This window comes from Alosa alosa, chromosome 8 (genome assembly GCF_017589495.1).
Source record: "Alosa alosa isolate M-15738 ecotype Scorff River chromosome 8, AALO_Geno_1.1, whole genome shotgun sequence".
NCBI lineage: Eukaryota > Metazoa > Chordata > Actinopteri > Clupeiformes > Clupeidae > Alosa > Alosa alosa.
In genome coordinates, this window is record NC_063196.1 from 945359 (window position 1) to 968186 (window position 22828).

General features: G+C 39.4%; 1 protein-coding gene across 5 annotated transcripts in view; it reads left to right on the plus strand.

Annotated features, from left to right (window-relative positions):
* The first annotated feature begins 9535 nt into the window (after positions 1-9535).
* slc5a6a (solute carrier family 5 member 6a) overlaps positions 9536-22828 on the plus strand; it is a 108029-nt gene continuing 94736 nt past the window's right edge. For 3 of the 5 annotated variants that reach the window (XM_048250380.1, XM_048250379.1, XM_048250384.1), the window contains exon 1: positions 9536-9806. The gene's annotated coding sequence lies outside the window, so the exon portion shown is untranslated. Of the gene's footprint in view, positions 9807-9828; positions 9957-15131; positions 15169-22828 lie in introns of those variants that run through there. The other 2 variants (XM_048250381.1, XM_048250382.1) reach the window with 2 other exon arrangements.

Below are 22828 nucleotides of genomic sequence, written 5' to 3' on the forward strand. Positions count from 1 at the left end.
GCTCTGGATCGGCTTTGCAACTGGAAAAAACTACAGGGACATTCCTGCTCATGAAATCAGCAAGGATCTTGGTCCCCAGAAGTCACTGGCCTTACCACTCTTCCACGCTTTAACAGGCTGTGACACAACCTCAGCCTTCCTGGGCCATTGGAAAAAGAGTGCCTGGGCAGCTTGGGAGGCAACACCAGATCTCACAGAATCCCTGGTTACCCTTACCTGGGACCCTGAACAGATCAACAATGACGTCCATATCCAAAGACTGGAGCGTATGGTCGTCATCATGTACAGCAAGAGCTGTGGTTCCAATGGCGTAGATGAAGCTAGACATCACCTTTTCTCAAATGGTACCAAGTCTCTCGAGAACCTGCCTCCCACCCAAGCTGCACTGATTCAGCACATCAAAAGAGCACTGCTGCAGGCGAGCTTTTACTGGAATCAGGCAACCACTGTCCAACAAGATATCCCAGAGTTCAATGGATGGGGATGGTATCGGGACTCTACGAGCAAGACTTGGGAACCTTACTGGACTAATCTCGGAGACGCAAGTAAAGCATGCACCATTCTCCTCCACTGTGGCTGCAAGATAGCATGTAGAGGGCACTGCAAGTGCTGTAAAGCCGGAGTTCGTTGCACTTCTATATGTGCATGTGAGGGTGCTTGTACAAACAATGATGGTGGAGACAATGAGTGATCTGGTGATCGTGAGTGATAATGAGAATTCACTGTTCTTTTTTTGGTATTGCTGTTTTTTTTGTTATGCAGTTGTGAAGCAGAGTTTTGGACAAATTGACTGTATTGTTCTTTTAACAATTTGCCATAATATAAATATTGCCTGAAATAAAATATTGTGTCTTATTCTTTCTTATATGATTACACTTTGAAATGTATTCATCTGTGGTGCACTGAAAGCATTTTTATAAGGAAATGAATCAACATTGAGAAAAACTTTCAAAGTTGTGGTAAAAAAAGGATTTAAAAGGATACACACGCATAAATATGCATATGCCAATGGACTTCTTGTGGTCAATAAAAATAAAATAGACACCACATCCTCATTTGTAGCGCATTTGGTTCAAAATTTGTATTCAAAACCTTTTTTTGGACAGAGGCCATATTGAATTTAGGGAATTTGGGGGGTCCTGATATACCCAATCATAAATGTAAGTATTCCTATGGGTTTCTCATGGTCAAAAAAGGTAAGATAGACATCAAGTTTGTATTTGTATCTCACCTGGCTCAAAAGCTGTATATAGCCGAATCCCTTTCAGGCGGTGGCCATATTGGATTTGGCTGCCATCTAGGTCGCTTGGACGCCCTGGCTAAATCATTTCAGTATGCCCCCAGCTACATCTGTGTCAATTTGGTGTTTGTAGATGAATTTGCACGATCACTGGGGTCACAAAGGCCCCAAACTACAGCCAAAACTGCTTTTTTGGACAGCGGCCATATTGGAATTAAAGGAATAAGGGATCCAGATGCACCGGGTCATAAATATTAACATTCCTATGTGTTTCCCATAATCAATTAAGCTGAAAAAGATATCAAGTTTGCATTTGTAACTCATGTGGTTCAAAAGTTATAGCCGGAACCCTTTTCAGGTAGCGGCCATATTGGATTTGGCCGCCATCTTGGCCCCAAGGGTTGCTGACTCCGGCGCCCTAGCCAGATCATTTTAGTATGACCTAAGCTACATCTGTGCCAAATTTGGCGCTTTTAGAAGAATTTGCGCGAAAATGTGCTTAAGGCCCCCCACTACTTGTAATTGCCTAAAACGTACCTTTCAAAACAACAAGACAACAATTTCAAGATGACATTGCTGGCTGTTGTGGTTTTATAGTATGCAAGTAAATGTCATGACATTACTGATCAGTGAAGATTTTGCAGTGGCGCTCAAAATCCAGCGGCGGTGCTGCGCCACTGCTGAATACATTGTAGGGCAGGGGTAGGCAAACTACGGCCCGCCAAGCACTTTAATCCGGTCCGCTGAGCATTTAATTAGGTTATCAGGCTGCTCACTATTTTTTTCCTGCGATACACAACGTTGTGGTTACCTTTACGGCAAACTGGTTTTCACTCTTCTTAAAGAACGTTTACAATGTCAATGTCAAAACATCATGTTACATCATGTGGCACCACCAGAAAAATGAGGCCATTGCAACCTACATTTAAATATATTTTAAATACATGTGTTTGTGCTCAGGGACTGATGAGGACGTTGACCGCCTCATCAAGCTGAGGAAGAGTAAGGAGAGGCTCTTCTCTGGCAAAAGAAATGGATGGGAGTAAGTTGTCGCAGTTGTTGTAAATAGAAACATGAAATACATAATTAAAACTACAAAAAGATAAGAATTTAACCAAGTGATATTCATGTGAAATGATAGTAAAAATGTTGTTGTAGGGTTATCCTGAAGGAGATGGGGCTGGAGGCAGTGGTCTCCCCTGCTAGGGCAGGGAAAAAGTGGGAGAACCTAAAGAAAACATACAAAGTAAGTAGTTTGTGGCAATGCCAAGGTTTTCATTTAAGAGTCATTTAAAAAAAAGAATAATTTTCTTATCCTGATTAATAACATTTAACCTGTATAAGAAAGACATGCATATGCCGACGGTAATGTAATGATTAAGGAGCAGGGCTAGCATTCAGTAGCCTGCAAAGTTGCAGGTTCAATTCCCTAACTGTGACCACATTGACTGTTTCAGGACCTCAAAAAGCCTCCCACAGGTGTGAGCACCGAGTCAGGGGAAACCACTGCAGGCACCTGGAAGTGGTACAGCCTGATGGATGAGGCGATGGGAGGAAAACCCTCCATCAGCCCCCCCAGTCCTCATCACATCCGCAGGGGGTGACCACTTCAGTGAGTCTGCAGTGGCTTCCCCTGAGCCAAGAGATGAGGAAGAAGAGGAGGGCGAGAAAGAGACCCAGAGGAAGAGGACAGGGAAGAGAAAGGTGGACCCTGTCCTGGACTTCCTCGAGAGGGATGCAGAGAGAGCGGAGGAGAGGGCCAGAAGGGACGAGGAGTGGGAGGGCAGGCTCCTCAGTATCCTGGAGAGGCTTGTGGAAAAGCTGTAATATTGTTTGTATTTTACTATTATTTATTTTGTGTTTTATTTTTTAATTAATAAATTATTATCTTCAATTACATTTTCAGTATTATAATTGTTTTATGTTTTACTGTAGATTTTTATACATTGGCTTTGCATAAAGTAGAAACAGTGTTCCATACACTCAAAGCACATTGGGGTAAAAATGTATGTTTTAATTTAGATGTAATCATGCCCTTCTGGAGCAACAGCCTGGATTTGACCCATCACAGCAGCTGCCAGTTGCCTCCTCACTTCCTCCCCACTAGGATCCAGCTGCTGTTGGTGAGGCTGATCCTGGTTGTCATCCCTCACTATGACCACCTCCTCCAAGGGCAAGTCGTCCAAATTCATAGCGATGTTGATGCTATCACCACTGGAGCAAAGGTGGGCTTCACCTCCAGGGCCTTGTAAAATATTGTCCTCCAACGCGTTTTTAAGATGCCAAAGGCCCGCTCAATTATAGAACGGCCCTTGGCGTGATGGTAATTAAACCGCCATTCTATTGGTCTCACCACTGGTCCCCGGTATGGGGTGATCAGTGATGGTGTACAGGGGTACCCGCCGTCCCCAAGGAGAAGGTAACCCTGTGGCGGTAAAGTCTGTCCGCAAAAATAGGGCTGTTCCTGTACACACGGGCATCGTGGACTGACCCTGGGTAGCCAACACAAATGTCCAGGAACAGCCCCTTGTGGTTGCATACAGCCTGCATCTGCACTGAAAAAAAAAGTTTTCTATTTAAATAACATGATTGGTCTTGTGATGGAGGCTTGATGCGAATTTGGCAGCCATCAATGCTTCCCACAACCTTTGAAAAGGCTGGGGAACGTGCCAGCTGCGCAAATCCAGCGCCGATGGTGTCCAGCTCCATGACATGGGGGAAGGAGATGATTCTTTGCTTGAGCCCAAGGATTTTACTTGACACCCTGTGGACTATATCATGTATAGTGCTGCGTGGCATGGCAAAGGCCCGTGACACCACTCTGTATGCGGTGGGACTGGCGAGCCAGAACAGAAATACTAGGACCTCTAGTTCAAGGCCCCAGCCAGAATACCACCAGTCGTCAGTGCGCAAGAGCGCAATCAGCCTCATTATTGTTGGACGGCCAAGGCGAAAATCTTCCTTCAGGTCAGAGGTCCCGTCCAAAAACATCTGTAGCAGGGGCATATGTTCATTTCTGACACAGTATCTTGCAGGCTCCGGCTGTAAAGGGCACCAAATAAAGTGTCACTACTAAACTACTAAGTATGTTTTATTTTTGTAGTTTTTAAGTTGTCATAGTGAACTACTTAAACAAGAAGTAAGATGGTAATGTTTTATGTACAACACTTGAAATATAAAAGTTGTCGACACCTCATTGCATGGCAATTTAAAATATATTTGCTGCAAGCCAATTATGTGAAAGGTTACTTGGTTCCCCACGTCAAGAGGAGGATCATGAGAAATAAGTGAGAATTCTGCAATATATTAGCAATATAAAAGATTTGTTTTCACTTCTGAAAGGCAAAGTCTGTTAGTTGTGGGATAACACTTTACGAACACGTTTGCCTAACTGTTGTTCCTATGGCTCCACCTTGTGGATATTTTAAAAAGAGGTGTATGCCGTTATCGTTAAACCAACTTCACTGCAAGACAGATCCCTAGCTCGTGAGATATTACTGTAACCGTAGCCTAATACTAACGTAACAGTTTTGTTTTTATTGGGTTTTTTTTTTACAAATCAAACTCAGAATTGACAAAGGGTGTCGACAGACTTTCTAAAGAATAAGCAGTATTAAGCTATATTGAATGAAATCGTCCAGCCAAGAAGGGCGCTAGCATTAACAGTAACGCCGCTAGTAATAAATGTGATATTTACCCTTGCCATTTCGTTGACATTATGTCTGGCGAGCAAAATACAGAGACGTCTCACCCTTGCCCTGTTATTTTGCCTTCTTAACCTGAGCACCAACACTTTAACCAACAGAGTTACAACTAAGGCCTGAATCGGATCCATTTCTTAAACACTCACTGTATCGATGTTAGCTCACGTTAGTCAAGACAAGACGCTATACATTCACGAGAGCCTATGGAAGTTTTAAAAACGTTTAACGGTTATATCATGTTATATAGTTGATAATATCTTTAGGATTACAAATGTGTAGCCATATTTTCGTAGGCAAACTCAGCAACGTAACTAATGTAACCCCCATGTTGTGTTAGCCTAAATAAAGTTAGGATGTACACAGATCTCAGTTACACTGTTTTATTTCAATAATCAAATGTATACATATATATTCAAATATTATTTCAATGCAGCTGCGAAATCCCAGCCTTAATACTCATCCAGAAACAGCACCGTTGTTGTCCATGGCCTCACACACGTGTGTCAACTTGCATTTGCGTTTGTTTATGCGACCGAGATTGACGAAAATCCGGCGCATGAATATGTGGCAACAGCAACATCCCGAGTGTCCGAAATTAATAATCGACAGGTTCACTTATTCCCTAGATAGCCCCCTATATAGTCCTCTATATAGCAAACACTATATAGTGAATGAGTGAGTGAACGAGTGAACTTTTCGAACAAGCCCCATGATAGCCTTAACATTGGCTTTATGACATCATAATAGGCTATTAAAGAATTAGAATGCAATCAACTGCACTGTGCTCTCTCACTGACTGCCTCAGCAACTTCAATGGAACCTCTTATCTGTGTCTCTCTCCATTTAACTGGATAGCTCACTTCTCATCCCCACTTTCTTTCACTTCTTTTTCTTCACTTTCTCTCTCTATTTCTCCCAATTTCAATAAATTTGAACTTTTTTTACTTTTTCTTACTATTTACACTTTTTATAGTATAGCAATCAGTATAAATACCATAGCAACAGCCTAGCAACCAACCTAGCAACCACTATTCATATCATAGTAACCACTATAATTACCCTAACAACACCCTAAGTACCCTAGCAATCACCTTAAGCACCCTAGCAACAACCACTTCCATAATGACACCCTAGCAACCACCTTAGCAACCAACATGATTACCTTAGCAACCAACCTAGCAAACACTTTTTATAGCATAGTGACCACTATTATTACCCAGGCAACACCTTAGGAACCACCTCAAGTACACTTGCAACAACCTAGCAACCACTTCCATAATGACACCCTAGCAACCAACATGATTACCCTAGCAACCAACCTAGCAACCACTGTTTATAGCATAGTAACCAATATAATACTCTAGCAACACCCTAGCAACCACCTGAAGTACCCTAGCAACAACCTAGCAACCACCTTACATACCCAAGCAACAACCTAGCAACCACTTCCATAATGACACCCTAGCAACCACCTTAGCAACCACCATGATTACCCTAGCAACCAACCTAGCAACAACTTTGCATGCACTATATTTCCTTCAGGAAATGCTTTTCTAGTTTTACTATTAAGCTCTTATATTGGCTATTGTAAGGGCCATATAAGAAGAGTTTGGATCCAAAATGCTATATCCTCCATTTTAATGCATTTTCATAAATCATTTTTTTATTTTCTTTTTCGGAACTGTAATTGTGTAATTACAGTGCATGAAAATGCACTGTACTGTTCTTCCTAGGCAACTTATTATTATTCCGCTTACCAATTTTTCCGTACGCAATTTTTCTTGAACAGTTTAACTTAGAAACTTCATTCAAACTTTGTAACGTAGGTCTTCAAACAGATCGGGTTGCTATGTCTTTTCAACTTTGAAACTTTTATACTTTTTAAACTATTAAAGAAAAACTTTTAAAAAATCCCCATAGACTTAACATTGCCGATTGACATCATAATAATGGCCCGTTAAGCAATTAGAATCCTATGGCAGGTGTTCAGGCCACATGGATCAACTGCCAGTCTCAGGCTTTAAGCATACAAACTGGCCCTATTAAGACTACACATCCTGTTCAACTGCTTCCTCTGCCAAAAACTGTTTCAAAATAAAAGTCATCACTACAATATTTCACTATTAAACAATTTAACCCTTTAAACTACTGAACTTTTTAACTGTTCAGTCATTGTAACTGTTACTTGTCATCAACTATGACTCCTACCCACTGTAGCTAGTTAGCATGTTAAGTTGCTAGCATTGTTAGCATTTTTTTAAGAAAACTGCTAAAATGATTAGCTAAGTTAGCTAAGTAACATGGTTAGCATAGTTAGCATGCTAGTTAGCATAGTTAGAATAACTGCTAAAAATGATTAGCTAGGTTAGCTAAGTCACATGGTTAGCATAATTAGCATGTTAGTTAGCATGGTTAGCATAACTACTAAAAATGATTAGCTAGGTTAGCTAAGTCACATAATTAGCATTGTCAGCATGCTAGTTAGCATAGCATAACTATTAAAAATGATAAGCTAGGTTAGCTAAGTCACATGGTTAACATAGTTAACATGTAATTAGCATGTTTAGCAAAACTGCTAGAAAACGTTAAGTTAGCTAAGTAGCATGGTTAGCATAGTTAACATGTTTATCAAAACTGTTAGAAAACATTAGCTAAGTAGCATGTTTAAATCTTAGCATAACTGAAAAACTTTAAAAATCCCATAGACTTAACATTGCCGATTGTGACATCATAATCGGCCCGTTAAGCAATTAAATCCTATGGCGGGTGTTCAGGCCACATGGATCAACTGCCAGTCTCAGGCTTTAAACATACAAACTGGCCCTATTAAGACTCGCATCCTGTTCAACTGCTTCCTCTGCCAAAACTGTTTCAAAATAAAAGTCATCCACTACAATATTTCACTATTAAACAATTTAACCCTTTAAACTACTGAACTTTTAACTGTTCAGTCATTGTAACTGTTACTTGTCATCAACTATGACTCCTACCCATCTGTAGCTAGTTAGCATGTTAGCGTTGTTAAGCGTTTATTGGCATTGTTAGCATTTTTAGCAAAACTTCAAAAATGATTAGCTAAGTTAGCTAAGTAACATGGTTATTAAATAGTTAGCATGCTTGGTTAGCATAGTTAGAATAACTGCTAAAAATGATTAGCTAGGTTAGCTAAGTCACATGGTTAGCATAATTAGCATGTTAGTTAGCATGGTTAGCATAACTACTAAAAATGATTGGCTAGGGTTAGCTAAGTCACATAATTAGCATTGTCAGCATGCTTAGTTAGCATAGCATAACTATTAAAAAATGATAAGCTTTGGTTAGCTAAGTCACATGGTTAACATAGTTAACATGTAATTAGCATGTTTAGCAAAACTGCTAGAAAACGTTAAGTTAGCTTTTAAGTAAAGATGGTTAAGATAGTTAACATGTTTATCAAAACTGTTAGAAAACATTAGCTAAGTAGCATGTTTAAATCTTAGCATAACTGCTAGCAAACATCAGAGCCATTCTAACTTTCAGTTATCATCAAATATCTACCTATACACAGCCATTAAACTATTTGAGTATCAACATTCATTAAACTGCTAGAAAACGTTAGCTAAGTTAGCTAAGTAGCATGGTTAGCATGTTAGCATTGCTAGCACTGCTATAAAACATTAGCTAAGTAGCATGGTTAGCATAGTTAAAAATCTTAGCATAACTGCTAGCAAACATTAGAGCCATTCCAACTTTCAAATTTTAAACTTTTATTAAGCTATGCAACCACCATGTCTATCCTAGCATCACCGTAGTAACCATCTCTGTATTATCTGTTTTAACTATACATGATATTTTACATCACAACTTTAGCATTTTCATGCACTGGTAATTCCTTGGAATTGCATTTCTAGTTTTCTTATTTACTTACACATTGCACAGCCATGGAGACAGTGGACAAAGCATTTCACTACATATACTCATAATTGTATGTGAAAAATACATTTGAATTGAATTGAATATGAACTACGTTAGAGAAATATTTGTCTGAAATATATAGATCATGTGATCAGAACTTTCCTCAAGGGTCATGTGATCATGCTTCTTAGAATAATACATTTAAATATATTAGATTATATTCAGAAAATATAAGAAAGACTATTGAATGAAAGACTATTGAATTGATTAGTGGACACTACTGAATATTTACTCATATTTTGAAATAAGTTGCATGCTTCCCTATTAGGTTGAGATTGTAATTGACACATGTATGCCCAATTCTTAGTCATGTGATCAAAGTCGCTTCCAACCACCCTGCCTGCTTGTAGTCACCTGCTTCTGTTTTTATATATTTAAAAAAAAAACGACTGTTTTAAGTCTGTTTTAAGTATTTCACTTCCAGTCTGCTCAGTGGTATGCTATCCATTGAGATTATATGAACCTTCTTAGTCAGGCGATCAGCAGCTTCGTAGCCTTCTATTTCCACATGAGATGGGAGCCAAATAAAACATATTATTATGTTAAGTTAAATAGGCTTATCTATAGACTATGAAAAATCTCTCGTCACGTAATCCCGCGATACTATGGAATATCCTCGCTGCTTGACTGTGGCAGACTGAGGTCCTACCAATATGGGTCCTGGATAGCTTCAGTTCTCTTGAATAAGGTCTCAGATTATGTTGTCAGGTTATGCTTTTCTTGTGACAAAAAAAAAAAATGGGCACATGTATTATTGATAGCATTTCCCAGTATGGCAATAATTGCCCATAGCGTGGAAAGCAAGATAGCTTTTCCAATTCGATCTGAAGCTAACTTCGCTTAAGAAGACGGATGTACCAGTTGTGATTTGTTCCTCCATTCATTTGAAGAAAAAAGCCAGCTTACTGGTAAATCTTTTACTTTGAGATAGCCTACCAAAGGTATCAGGAAGTTATTAGCCTATCATGTCAATTTATTTTATGACTAAGTGACTGGCATAAATGACACGAATGACCATCTCATGGTAGAACAGCCTAGCGACCTGCGAAACTCATGAGGTATGACGGTAAAAAATAGCATATCATCTAGGCTATATTTTTACCAATTAATTGTATCCTTTAATAGGGTAGTATATAACATTAACAAGTAAACAATGTTCATTGGGTGATGTAATGACAATGCTGAGAATCTTTTCATTCAGTGTTTACCGAAAAGCTGTCAGGACATGCGATAGCCGACTTGAAGGTTGCGGGGGTCGACATGCTTCTCGTGGTGCTTATTTTTTTATATATATAATTTTCCAAAATAGTATCTCCGTGGAGAAATGACACTTGATACTGCTACGCGTTGTTGTGTTCCCACGTGCTTCACCTTAGCATTGATGGACTGGATAGTTGGACTGACTTTCAACCCTTAGCGATTTGCTGGGGAAAACGTCCCTTAGGTTATGGTTACAGTTACGCTTAGACTTCATATCAGTGGAAAAAATGGGCCCTATTGAAATGCAGTAGGTAGGGCCCTATTGAAATGCAGTAGGTAGGGCCTTTAACTAGTTCAAAGGCCAGAAATTTAATTTAAGATTATAATGCATGATGCCACGTAGGGTTGCCAACTTTCTAATATGAAAATAAGGAACGTGTGTGTGTGGTGGTGGTGGGGTATTGCAAGATATATCAAAACAATTAAATAGTGCATAATTTTACAAAATTGTGGGCCTGTTTACTAAATTGTAAAATGAATGCACTAAAATGAGTGCATACTACATTCTATGCACAATCTAGTAAAATGAGATCATAATTGAGTAAAACGAGTATTGGTCAAATGAGCGCGTATTCTCATGAAAAAAAAAAGTTGCAATGATGCCTCCAGGGCAAAAAGATAAAGAAATATTTGAAAATTGAGTGGCCGATATTCTACTCAAACCAAACGACTGAAATGTATTAAACTGAATTGGCAGATATCACAGAACAAATATCTTGTGAACATCACAAACAGCTGAATTTGGTGAAGCCTTAAATGATCTCTGGCTTTTTTCTGTATCAGCAGCAAGTAGGCTAGCCTTGTTGGGTATCTTTCACAGATGCACTGTAAAACTCAGAGCAAGACATCATCTCACTATCCTGACGAGCCAGACCCACATAAAGATATAAGGTCTGGGAACTTACCATTGGCACTGCTCAATCCGTGGGGCGGGATAAACGGTTGTCTTTCAAATTTCCTCTGCACGCAATAGGATAGCGCTACAACTCATGAGTCCCATGGATTTTCCCACCAGCGGAGCTAGTTGATCAAACTTTTGCCAATTTAAAAAAAGCTTAACTCGAGTCGTAATTCAAAGACCGCTGTTCGGTTTGTTTTGAAGTAGCAGGAAATTCATACAGAACCGTCGGCGACTCCATACACAATGTGATTGGCCTGATAGAAGTTTAATTTTTCCAGCTTGCAAGCCAACGGAGAGTTGCTAGACTACCCTGGCTGCAAATTACATTTGCTGCCGCTAGGGTGCGTCTAGATTTCTACTATCAGTGTAATATATGCCTACATGATTCACAGTGTCTCAAACAAAAAGTGCATTCTCTGCTGGGATAGTGATGACCGACAAACCAAGAGGGATAAATGACAGCAACAAGGTTTCCCTTTAACTCATACGAACTTATTGTACTGATCTGTCTGAGTTGATTACGGAACAAAATGCGTTCCGTATCAGTTCAATACGGAACACATCTTTTCCTTTCAAATACGAGACGATTCCGTATATTACCCTAACCCTAATGGCACGACAAAATAGTTATTTTCCCCGTCATGTCATTCTGTCATACATTGATAAATTAAGATTCCAAACCCAACTCAGTTGATAGCCTATAGAGAAAAGCCTTGTAACATTTTTGTAAAAGTGGTAGCTCTAGACTTCTTCAGAATTCAATGACTCCAACATAGTTATTGCAAACAATAGGCCTACTACAAGTGAAATAGGGTGCATGTTTGACAGTGTTGCCGGGTCACGTGAGGAAAAACAAGCAACTAGGGTGGTATTCCATCAACCTTGCTAATGAAGGCTGCGATTAACAGAAATAGCCTGGCATGAAGTAGCGTAGACTTTCACTTAAGGCTGAACCCGTTTCATTAAGTCAAGTTAGCTGCATCTTTCCTTTGTTTATTCAAGCGAGGCTTAGGTCAATTTGACATTCATGAATAATCATCAACACATGAAGCGATTTTAATCATATTAGGCTATAGGCTACAGGATTGTATTTTAATTGCCTTGCATCAGATTTAATGTATCCCACTGGCATTTACTGTCACTGAACATGCCACTAAATGTGCATGGCCCTTTTATTAAAGAGTAAGCTATAACTTAGAATGTAGGGGTGTGCAAAAAATGATTCACATTTGTATCGCGATCCAAGCTCTACCAATTCAAAATTGGTTCATAGAATTCCAAAAATCTATTCATATTTTATTTCCGTTTTGTAACGGCATTTAAACTACCTGAAATGAGTTTAGCTCACCATTTCCATCGATGGCGCCGCATCTATTTCACACTCTTGACGCCTGGGCACTCATTAATTGACATAATGAAAAGAACGAGTTCAGCAGAGGGAGCCCAGAGCTCTGAGGTAGCCTAGTCGGCGCAAACGCCAACGTTAGGAGATCCTTTGCTATGTGTGAAACAGACGGGTGGATCAGCTGTGATTTAACCCTTTGCAGACCGCGCCGAACATTCCATTTTTTCATACTCAATGGCCTTATGGCACAAAAAGGCTTATTGTGTGATTATGCTACATGACAGAGATATAATTTACCCACCATTATTATCAGGAGAAATAGCCCTTTCGAATGATATAAAATATAATTAATAATTGTGAGGAGAAAACACGTAATATTTTTAAAATATCTTTAAAATTCAACCCCAAAAGACACGAAACTATCAGTTTGTTAAGATTAATCTAATTTTCCTCCCAATTTCTGTTGTAGATAAAGAAAAAACTTAGAGTGTATGGGAGATTCACAATTTTGTCCTCTACTCAGTGATGAAAACAGAATCAATGGGTGTGTTCGAAACGGGAGACAGCTGCCTACTGCCTCCCTCCCTACATAGAGAGCTGTCTCACTAGACATGACTTTGGATTAAATGCATCTGTTAAAAATGAGCGTAGCACTCTAGAATCTTTGGTTAACACTACGGTATGACGTTAGCAAAGGCCTGACGTTAAACTAAATTAGCTTACGTAAGATAGCAGGCTAACGGTATAAATTAGTTTTACGGCCGGCAGATATATCAGATTCCATCAACCTTGCTAATGAAGGCTGCGATTAACAGAAATAGCCTGGCATGAAGTAGCGTAGACTTTCACTTAAGGCTGAACCCGTTTGAGCGTAGCACTCTAGAATCTTTGGTTAACACTACGGTATGACGTTAGCAAAGGCCTGACGTTAAACTAAATTAGCATACGTAAGATAGCAGGCTAACGGTATAAATTAGTTTTACGGCCGGCAGATATATCAGATTCCATCAACCTTGCTAATGAAGGCTGCGATTAACAGAAATAGCCTGGCATGAAGTAGCGTAGACTTTCACTTAAGGCTGAACCCGTTTCATTAAGTCAAGTTAGCTGCATCAGACCAGCTGATATATCAGACCAGACGCTATTAATGGTTACAACAATGGCATAATCAGATAGTAAATTGTTTATTTCTAATCTGTAATCTACAAATCTAAGCAAAATAAGGTCACACAAATGACATTTTAAACAGATTCAGCAGCCATTACCGATGTCATCCGCCATGTTTGTTTACCTTTCACAGCTGTTTCAGACGTTGCCGCAAGGGATTATGGGTAGGAGGGAGCATGAAGTGTGTGCATCGATGCTGCCTTCAAAAATGACCGTTATTTGGGAATTCTAAGATATCTTAAAAGGCAGCAGAATTTGTTTTTTCGGTTTCGAACCGCACTTGCTGCCTTGCTCCCCAGTTAGATATCTTAAAAGGCAGCAACTTTACCCGTTTCGAACACACCCAATGTGTCACCTTTTGTTCAAATGTTATGATAAATTTATTAGACCTTTGCAGACGGCACAAAACATTCCGTTTTTCATACTTGATGCCCTTGTGAGACAAAAAGGCTTATTGTGTGGCCATGCTACATGGCAGAGATAAGATATACCGACCATTGTAATCAGAGAACTAGCCCTTTATAATGGTACATATCATAGTTAATAAGTTTGAGTGTAACACACATTATTTTTAAACAATACCTTCAAAATCAAAAAACACGGAAATATCAATTTGTCAAGATGAATCTTACTTTTCACCTAATGTCTATTGTAGATATAGTGTGTGAAAGATAAACAGTGTTGTGCTATCTTCAGTGAAAAAAAACAAGAATCAATCATCACCTTTGGTTCAGAAGTTATGATTAATTTACTCATACAGTGTAACTGCAAGTCGCAGTAACAAGTAAAATTTTTAAAGAGTAGGATGTTTTCATTTCCTGGTTTGACATCTGACCCAAAAACACAGATATAATGGTCAAGTAACAAAAAAAGGATGTTGTATCATCAAAACAAGATGCATAGCTCAATATGGGATGTCTTACTGTACTCTGAAGAGGCTAAATCAATTGTAGGGAGGACAGATAAAGGCTGAAATACAGACTAGCTGATGGTAACTGCTTCTCCGTGCGCTTCTACTATGAAAACAAGAATATAGAGACACTGGCACATGTGAAAGGGTAAGTAAATAATTTTATTTAGAAAAGTCTTTAACAATTTCATTAAATAACCAGGAACAACAACGTCAGGTAAATAACATAAACATATGTTTACAAACAAGCAGTAACTATTAGAACTACAAGAATGACAAGACAACAGTAAGATCAACACAATACTTTAACATGGTGAACAAAATATCAATTCATATTAACATTCACACACATATAAACAATTAAAACATTGGAAGGCATTCAATGCATTTAACAACAATACATACAACAATGAATCCTTCATCTAGTCCTTTAGACATTTTACCAGCCACTCTTCTCAAAAAAGTGTTTAGTGCTATCTTTAAAGGACACAGAGAGAATTATACATGCATTTGTCTCATCTAGACTTGATTACTGCAACGCCTTATTCACCTGTTTAAATCTTCATTCCATCTCTCGTTTACAGAATTCAGCAGCCAGACTTTTGACAAAGTCTAAATTTAGGGAACACATCACCCCAGTTCTGGCCAATCTTCACTGCAGGGGCGCCTGTAGGAATTAATGCTATGGTACGCACACCCATCACCCCCCCCCCCAAAAAAAAATAAATAAATCACTCGTGAACAATATTTGTCCGTTTTAGGTCCGTGCATTGGTCAGTCAGCAAAAAAGTAGCCTACATAGCATAACAACATCCACATGCAATAATACAACGACAACGTCTACAATGACCTATTCATTTGGACAACTTGATACAGCCCTATACAGGCTAAAGTTACCTTTAGTTTTATTCTAGCGTAGCGTGGCGCCTGGCTTTAGTGCAGTCTAACGTTCTGACAAGCACACCGATTGCCTACCTTGTTCTTGTCCATCTGGAATATGCTGCCTCCATCCTTTCTGTTTTTGTTGTTTAAAACTTGTGATATCCATGATGAGTATTGAGTTAGTAAATTAGCTCAACATTGTGTGCTGATAACCATATATAGATAGCCGAGTAAAAGAAAACAACAAGTAGCCTATTGCGTGCCTGCGTGCGTATTCTCTCTCCTGCTCAAACAAAATGTGTGCACGTTAATTTTGATAACGTGTTCACTAACTTTACGTAATAGAAAATGGTAAATAGCCTGATGGCATGCAGCTAATGGGATACTGTGCATAGTTGGGAAGGTATGGTAGGCCAATTTGGTGTGAATACACACACACACACAAGAGAAATTTTCTCTCGCTGTTGAGGAGCCTCAGCCTGATGGTACGCACAGTGCATACGGACGTACACTTGCAGGCGCGCCTGGTTGCCAGTGAGTTTTAGGGTTGATTTTAAAATCCTCCTTATTACCTATAAAGCATTACATGGTTTGGCACCTGACTATTTAAAAGATTTATTAACCCCCTACTATCCGGCTCTGCCCCTCAGATCCTCCAGCCTGGGACTTTTAGTTGTTCCAGAAAGTAAACTGTCAACTAGGGGTGACCGACCATTTGCAGTTAGAGCACCCAAGCTTTGGAACCCTTATAACATCAAATCTGCACCATCAGTGGCTGTTTTCAAATCTAGTCTAAAGACCCACTTATATAAAATTGCTTTCCTTAAATAGTGAATGATTCCACTCATGTCTCTGCTAATTTATTATCATTATTATAATTTCTGTTTGTTTAAATTGTCTTGGGTACTATACTGTATACTTTTCCTATTTTTTTATATTTAGATAAGTTTGTGTTTGATAGTTTGGTAGTTTACTATTTTATCATCATTATTATTATTACTATTATTATTGTTATCATTACTATTGTTTTGTTTTTTGCTTTGTTTTGTTTGTTTGTTTGTCTGCAGAGCACTTTGTGACAGGGATTATCACTATCCCTGTCATTATTGTTATAAGCAACACTGTTATTACAGCCAGAAATGTGCCATGCGCCCAGTAGGGCGAACACACACACACACACACAAACATGCTTACCCAGCTGAGGATGATGGGAGATTACTCTCCTCCTCTAGCACATCATTGTCTTCCTCTTCATCCAGAAGCTACCCATCCATGTCCCATGTCCAGGCCATCGTGCCATCGTGGTCCTTGGGGTCATGTTTGCCATCAGCAGTTGGCTGCTTTCACCCCAGTTGCACGTACTTCTCTCCCTCCATCTAAAATAACAAAAATCACAGGTCTGATAGTGAATAGGTAGTTTAGTTTTATTTTACATTACTTCCACATAATCTTAATCACCACCAATTATGACTCTTTTCACTAAAAGTATTGTCACTGGATGACTCCAATATTGCTTAGAGACTCAGATAGCAAACATACACTGGGACGGAACTGGGCCACACCTACCACAACGTCCGGCACGGATCTGCATAATGGACGTGATCCGGCGTCCAAACGCACATCGGTCCAAAATTGGTCTGGATCCGTTTGACGGATCTGGTTCCAATAAGGGCTAAGACTGGCCCAGTTCCGTATGGTAGTCTGTGTTATTGACGTGTTCCATATTTGCTTATCATATGCAATACGGGTCCGCTTATTGTGTGTGTTACGGACCCGTTTAACAGATATCAGCCGGCTTTATTTGACATGTGAAATGCAGAATTGAATTGCTAACAGGTTCGTTATAGGTTCACCCAGGCTAAAGTTCGTAACGTTTTCCCAGCTCAACTGATAAACATAAGCTAGGCTACAAACACAAGAGGGGGGTAAAAAAACTTTACACATAAGTGTCTTATTATTTTTTTTTTTCAACAACCTGGCTGTAGAAGTGCAATCCCAGACAAAGTTTAAGTCGTGTTACTGTTCCCATTGATATTCAGGCTGTCTTCCTCAATCATCTCCATGCAATCTGAAACAACACAAAATAAACATTAGCCATTTATTCCTTTTTGAAAATAGGTCACAATTACACTCGTTTTTTTATCATCAGTGATCCTGTTAGCATTGTCACTGTTTTTTCCAAAATGGGAACATAGTGCACCCCCATGGTTTCTAAATTTGTGCCATTCCAAAATGCCTTTTTTTTTTCTTTAGCAGCCAGTTGACAATGAAGTAGGGAAAGGACAGTCAATTTAGCAGAATCAGCACCTTAATTAATATCATAACCACCTGGGTCTGCTGTGAAAAAATGGTCCTTCGGCTCATATCCGTATCACAGGTTTGGGCCAAATCAGTGTTTTGTATTTTAAACGCATCTCCTGACTTCCAGTTGAGTTGCGGAAATCAGACCTGGGACAAATCTGTAAACCGGTGATAAAACAGCATTGCTAGCAGAGATGAAACCTGTATCAGGAGCAGACCTGGCCCACAGTCAGATACCGTACCGATTAGGTGTACTTGACAAAGTTAGCAGTCATGAAGCACAGGAGTGAACTGTATCGCGTCAAGGACATGTTGCAGTCTTTACTGGTGCTAACGTTATCCAACTTTCAGCTAATTGTCTGGATCATCACATGACAAGCAAGCAACATCGTTCAAAATAGAACAAATCGTCAGTGTCAGTCTTAGTAGGTCTGTAATCTTGGTTGACATATAGTAACCCCCCAAAAATGACTGAAAATAATGAGTTTACTAAAGATTACGGTGTGCTAAAATACCAGCTTATCGTTATCAGCTGAAGTGAACACACACACGCATTTTATTACGGCCATGCATACACGGTGTGGCAGCCGTGGCCTACTGGTTAGCGCTTCGGACTTATGACCGGAGGGTTGCCGGTTCGAACCCCGACCAGTAGGCACGGCTGAAGTGCCCTTGAGCAAGGCACCTAACCCCTCACTGCTCCCCGACCGCCGCTGTTGTTGCAGGCAGCTCACTGCGCCGGGATTAGTGTGTGCTTCACCTCACTGTGTGTTCACTGTGTGCTGAGTGTGTTTCACTAATTCACGAATTGGGATAAATGCAGAGACTAAATTTCCCTCACGGAATCAAAAGTGTATATATACTTATATACTTATACTAATTACCATCAAAAATAACTTTTAAAAACAACTTTGAAGTAATAACATGAATAACAAGTAATAATAACATTGTTTCATTGTTTTTACCTCAGATGATCCAGTAGTTTCTCCTTTAGACGACGTCAAGATGAACGATGCATAGTGCTTCCTGCTGTTTTTCCTCTAGTGGAGGGAGACTTCAACTCTTGATTTTTCCTTTCACGCCACAAATCCCTTAAACAGTCATATCACCAGAAAGCTTATGATGCAACGTTTTTGAAGAAGTTTTCATTGATAACATTGGTTGGGGTATGGCGGAGTTATTAGATTGAACGTCATTCGGTACTGGGGTACCGAAATTAGAGCATGCGGTCTGCAAAGGGTTAAAAAGACATAATTTATGTAGTTGTTTTGTCTCGTTTTGGCTTCATGTCAGGTTTTCCCTGTAGGGATTTTCCTCAATCTCATGATGCTGCTGATATTGAATTTAATTTCTGCTGTTTGGGAGGAGAGGAAGAGGTGTAATTTGATTCCATTTTCAACTAAAATATCAACAACCTTCAAGCTGCATCCCTTTTCAATCAGCATCAATATCAGAAGGCTATCATATGTTTCCCTATTTTGTACATTGGGGACTGTTAGGGGCAGGCTATATATTATCATCAAGTAGGCCTATAGTAAATAATGTAGTCAAAATTATAACTTTATGTTGGCCATCCTTATGAGTGGACAGCATGAAAACAACACATCTTAGTCAAAGCTGATATTGAGTAGTATTAAACTATATTTAATTTGTTGAGTTTATTTTCTTTTAAATTGAATGTGTACTGTAGTCATATGGGAAAAGTAACTATATACTGTGAATAATTTTTTGAATCGAGAATCGTTTTTGAATTGAAAATCAATTTTGAATGGAATCTTGAGCCTAAAAATATCGAATCGAATCATGATATTTTCTGAATTGGTATTCCTAAAACCACACAGGTAATAGTTAATATTTTTGAAGTTGAATAATTTTCATAAATTCTTCAGAACTCTAGTGAATATGTAAATCAATGTTTGGTAACACTGTTGGAAAAAAGTTTCGACTTCTATTTTTGAAGTTGTAGGCTAAAGGTGATGACAACATGAAAGCACAGGTTGACGGAACCGTCTTTTGGGACTCGTTTTCTGACTGATGTTTTTTTTTTGTAACACAGCTTGATTAAGCTTGAAAGTTAACCTCCTACGAAGCATACTAGTTCTGTGGCATAAGTTCCCATAGTTACCAAGCTGGGCTTCATGTTAAGCCACACTAATGGAACGGAATTCTCACTAAAATTAGTGAGACTTTTAGAAATAAGCCAGGTTTAGTCTTTAGCAAGGTTGATGGAATTACTCCCCAAGTCTCTGAAAATAAGCCCAAAAAAGTGACCCAAGACCAAACAGTGTGAGTCCATTCCCTGACCCCCGATGTTCCATTTCTGGGGCGGTCATGTCAGAGGAGCCTACAGTTACAGCATAGAGTCGACGCAGAGGCATAGGTTAAAATGCCCAAAAGCAAGCTACTGTAAAAAAGCACAGCCGCAACCCACGACTTCACTAAAAACAAGCCATAAGTCACTTATATTATAATAAGCGGATTATGGCAACGCTGGTTTGACCGCGTATTTTACCGACAGTGCATGTGGCCAGAACAAAGTCAGTTGCATATTGTCATATTGTCTGTTGCAATATACTATCTCACCGCTAGATGGGAGAATTTCCCCCAAGAATTAACCCATGAAATTACACAGTGTAGATTTAAGTACTGACTTGTCTGATGTCAACTTTGTAAATGTACAAATTTCCTTAATGTGAAGACAGGCAAATTTTTAAATGAATGAGCACAAACAGCATCTCTCATGCAACTTTGCTGCAGAGTGGCAGTATTTGTATTTTGGCAGCAGTAGATGGCAAAAAGTAATTGGAACTGTTATTTAGGGCAGAAAGTAAGTAAGAAAAGTCTGTATTGTCCTTCTAGGCCACTTAACATCTTCTTACAGTCCCTAATGCAATCCTAAAAACTAAAGGTGATGGGGCTTTTTCTGTTGCTGCCCCTCGCCTCTGGAATAATATCCCTATAGAAATTAAGTCCTGTCCCACTATCAGTAGCTTTAAATCAAATTTAAAGACCCATCTATTTTCTTTGGCCTTTAATGTCCATTAGTTCTCCCCTTGTTTGTTTATTTTATTAATGGGCTTGATCAAGCAAGCCTACTATTGTTCTTCTTAAGTTTTATTTATTTATTCCGTTCACCCACTTTTTGGAGCGACTACTCCTTCTAGAGCATTTGAGCTATTGACACTGCTCCAACTCTAAAAAATCCATCCTGAATTGGTGTATCCTGCTTGTATAAATGTTGTGACTACCCCTTGTCGTTTTTACATTATTCGGATGTTAAGTCCAACATCATGGGCCCAACAGCTTTTTGGTCAAAAAACGTTTACTAGCGCAGCCAGACAGTTTTTGCAACTTGTAAACCTTGTCACCATCACCTCCGTTTTATTGAGGGTAAAACAAAATCGGTTATCTTTAACAGAGCAATTACTGTAGCTGTGCAGCCAGATGATACAATCAAGGGTTACGTGCAGGCTTCCGTGAAAAATAGGATTTTATTAGGTTGAGGCAAAAGGTGAGTAGGAGGATGACAATTATCTTAAAGGCTACACTGAATAGCGGAAAAAAAAGTTTATATTACTGTCTATGGAGAAAACCGAGCGGCTCTGAAAGCAATTGGACCTGGAACAAGATTTATTAGCCTATTATTGCACTTACCGAATTCCTGTTTTATTTTAAAACACGGGATTAAAATAAGAATAAAATACAACACATTTCAGTGTTCCTCCAAACACCTTCATCAGTTATGCAGTGTGTACAGGAAGTAACTCTGGCATTAATACACAAGGCAGTCACAATGTCTCATGGCATGAAGTCACATGACTGCTGAGATGTAGTCAATTTGTGTTTGCCAGAGAAGATGGTGTCCCAGCCAGTGATGCCAGTAAGTGTGAGTAAGTCACTGTGCGTTACTATTTTTGTTATTTTCCTTAGTAAAAAGATTCTTTGCTTTCTTCTTGTCTCTGGGATTAACGTCATGTAGGCTATGCTCACGTTTTTAGCATGAGGACAACTCACATGTAAAACCACGCAGCGACACAAACGTAAACAACAATGGAGGGAGCAGAGAGATGCACATTTTATCTATACAGTCATTATTTTGAGTTTGTGTCAGCTAAACATGACAACATTAAGGTACATTGTACATTCTGTGCTGGCGACAAAGTGCTGTCTAGCTAGACATCCTAAGTCTCCCACATATTGATAGTGGCTTCCTGACGCCCGCAAATTTCATAAAATCTCCCGGAACCTAGGGCGAACAAGAGCACGCAAGCCAGATCGGACTTCAAATCGTGTGTGCATCTGAGTTTAACAAGCACACAACAGAGAGGGAGAGAGAGAGGAGAGGTGCGTGTGTGCCTGAAGCGCATCCTGGTCTGTTTTGCTAAATCAACCAATCAGTTTTCAGTGTAGGTGGCTATATCTCTTTCCTCCCGAACTTAATTAATCAGTTCAGTCAGTGTATCTAGGAACAGGAGCGTCATGGCAGAGTCAGTGCCCCTCAAAAAGGAACATTTAAGACCCATTTCACATCAGACTACACAAAAGTGTACCCAATTGTCTCATAAGAGTAAAACATAATAACAATAGTAATAAACACTGCCCTGTTTGTAACAGTGACTTTAGCATTGCTCACGGCGGGTGAGCGGTGGTTATCAGAATCATGTTGTAGGCTGAAGACAAATCTCAACCCACCTCCCCTATTTAAAGAGGATCGCACCACTTAAACAAATATGGCCTCCTTGACACCTTTCAAACCACCTATCCTCTCTGTCTAGGATATAGACATCTTGATCTTGAAAACTGTGTTCTTTTTGTAGATGAGTATAGACTGCTGAGTCCTGTCCTGAGGAGTTGTCTCGCCTGTGTTGATACATGCGTCGGCTGAGCGGCTGTTTTTTGATGATTTGGAATGTTGTCCTTGTGGTGAACTAGACGCTGTCTCGGTGTGTTTTGGGGTTTAAAATATACAGGGATGTTGTATTTACACTCTCCGGAACTTCTCAGACAGCCCAGCAACATATGGGATGACAACATGGCTTCTTCTGACCTCATGATTTGTTTCTATTGATGGTTTAGAAACTTTTCGGGGTTTTTTCACAAACGCCCACTCAGGATAGTGACACTGTTTTAATGCTTGTTTTACATGTTTTTGTTCCTTATCCCT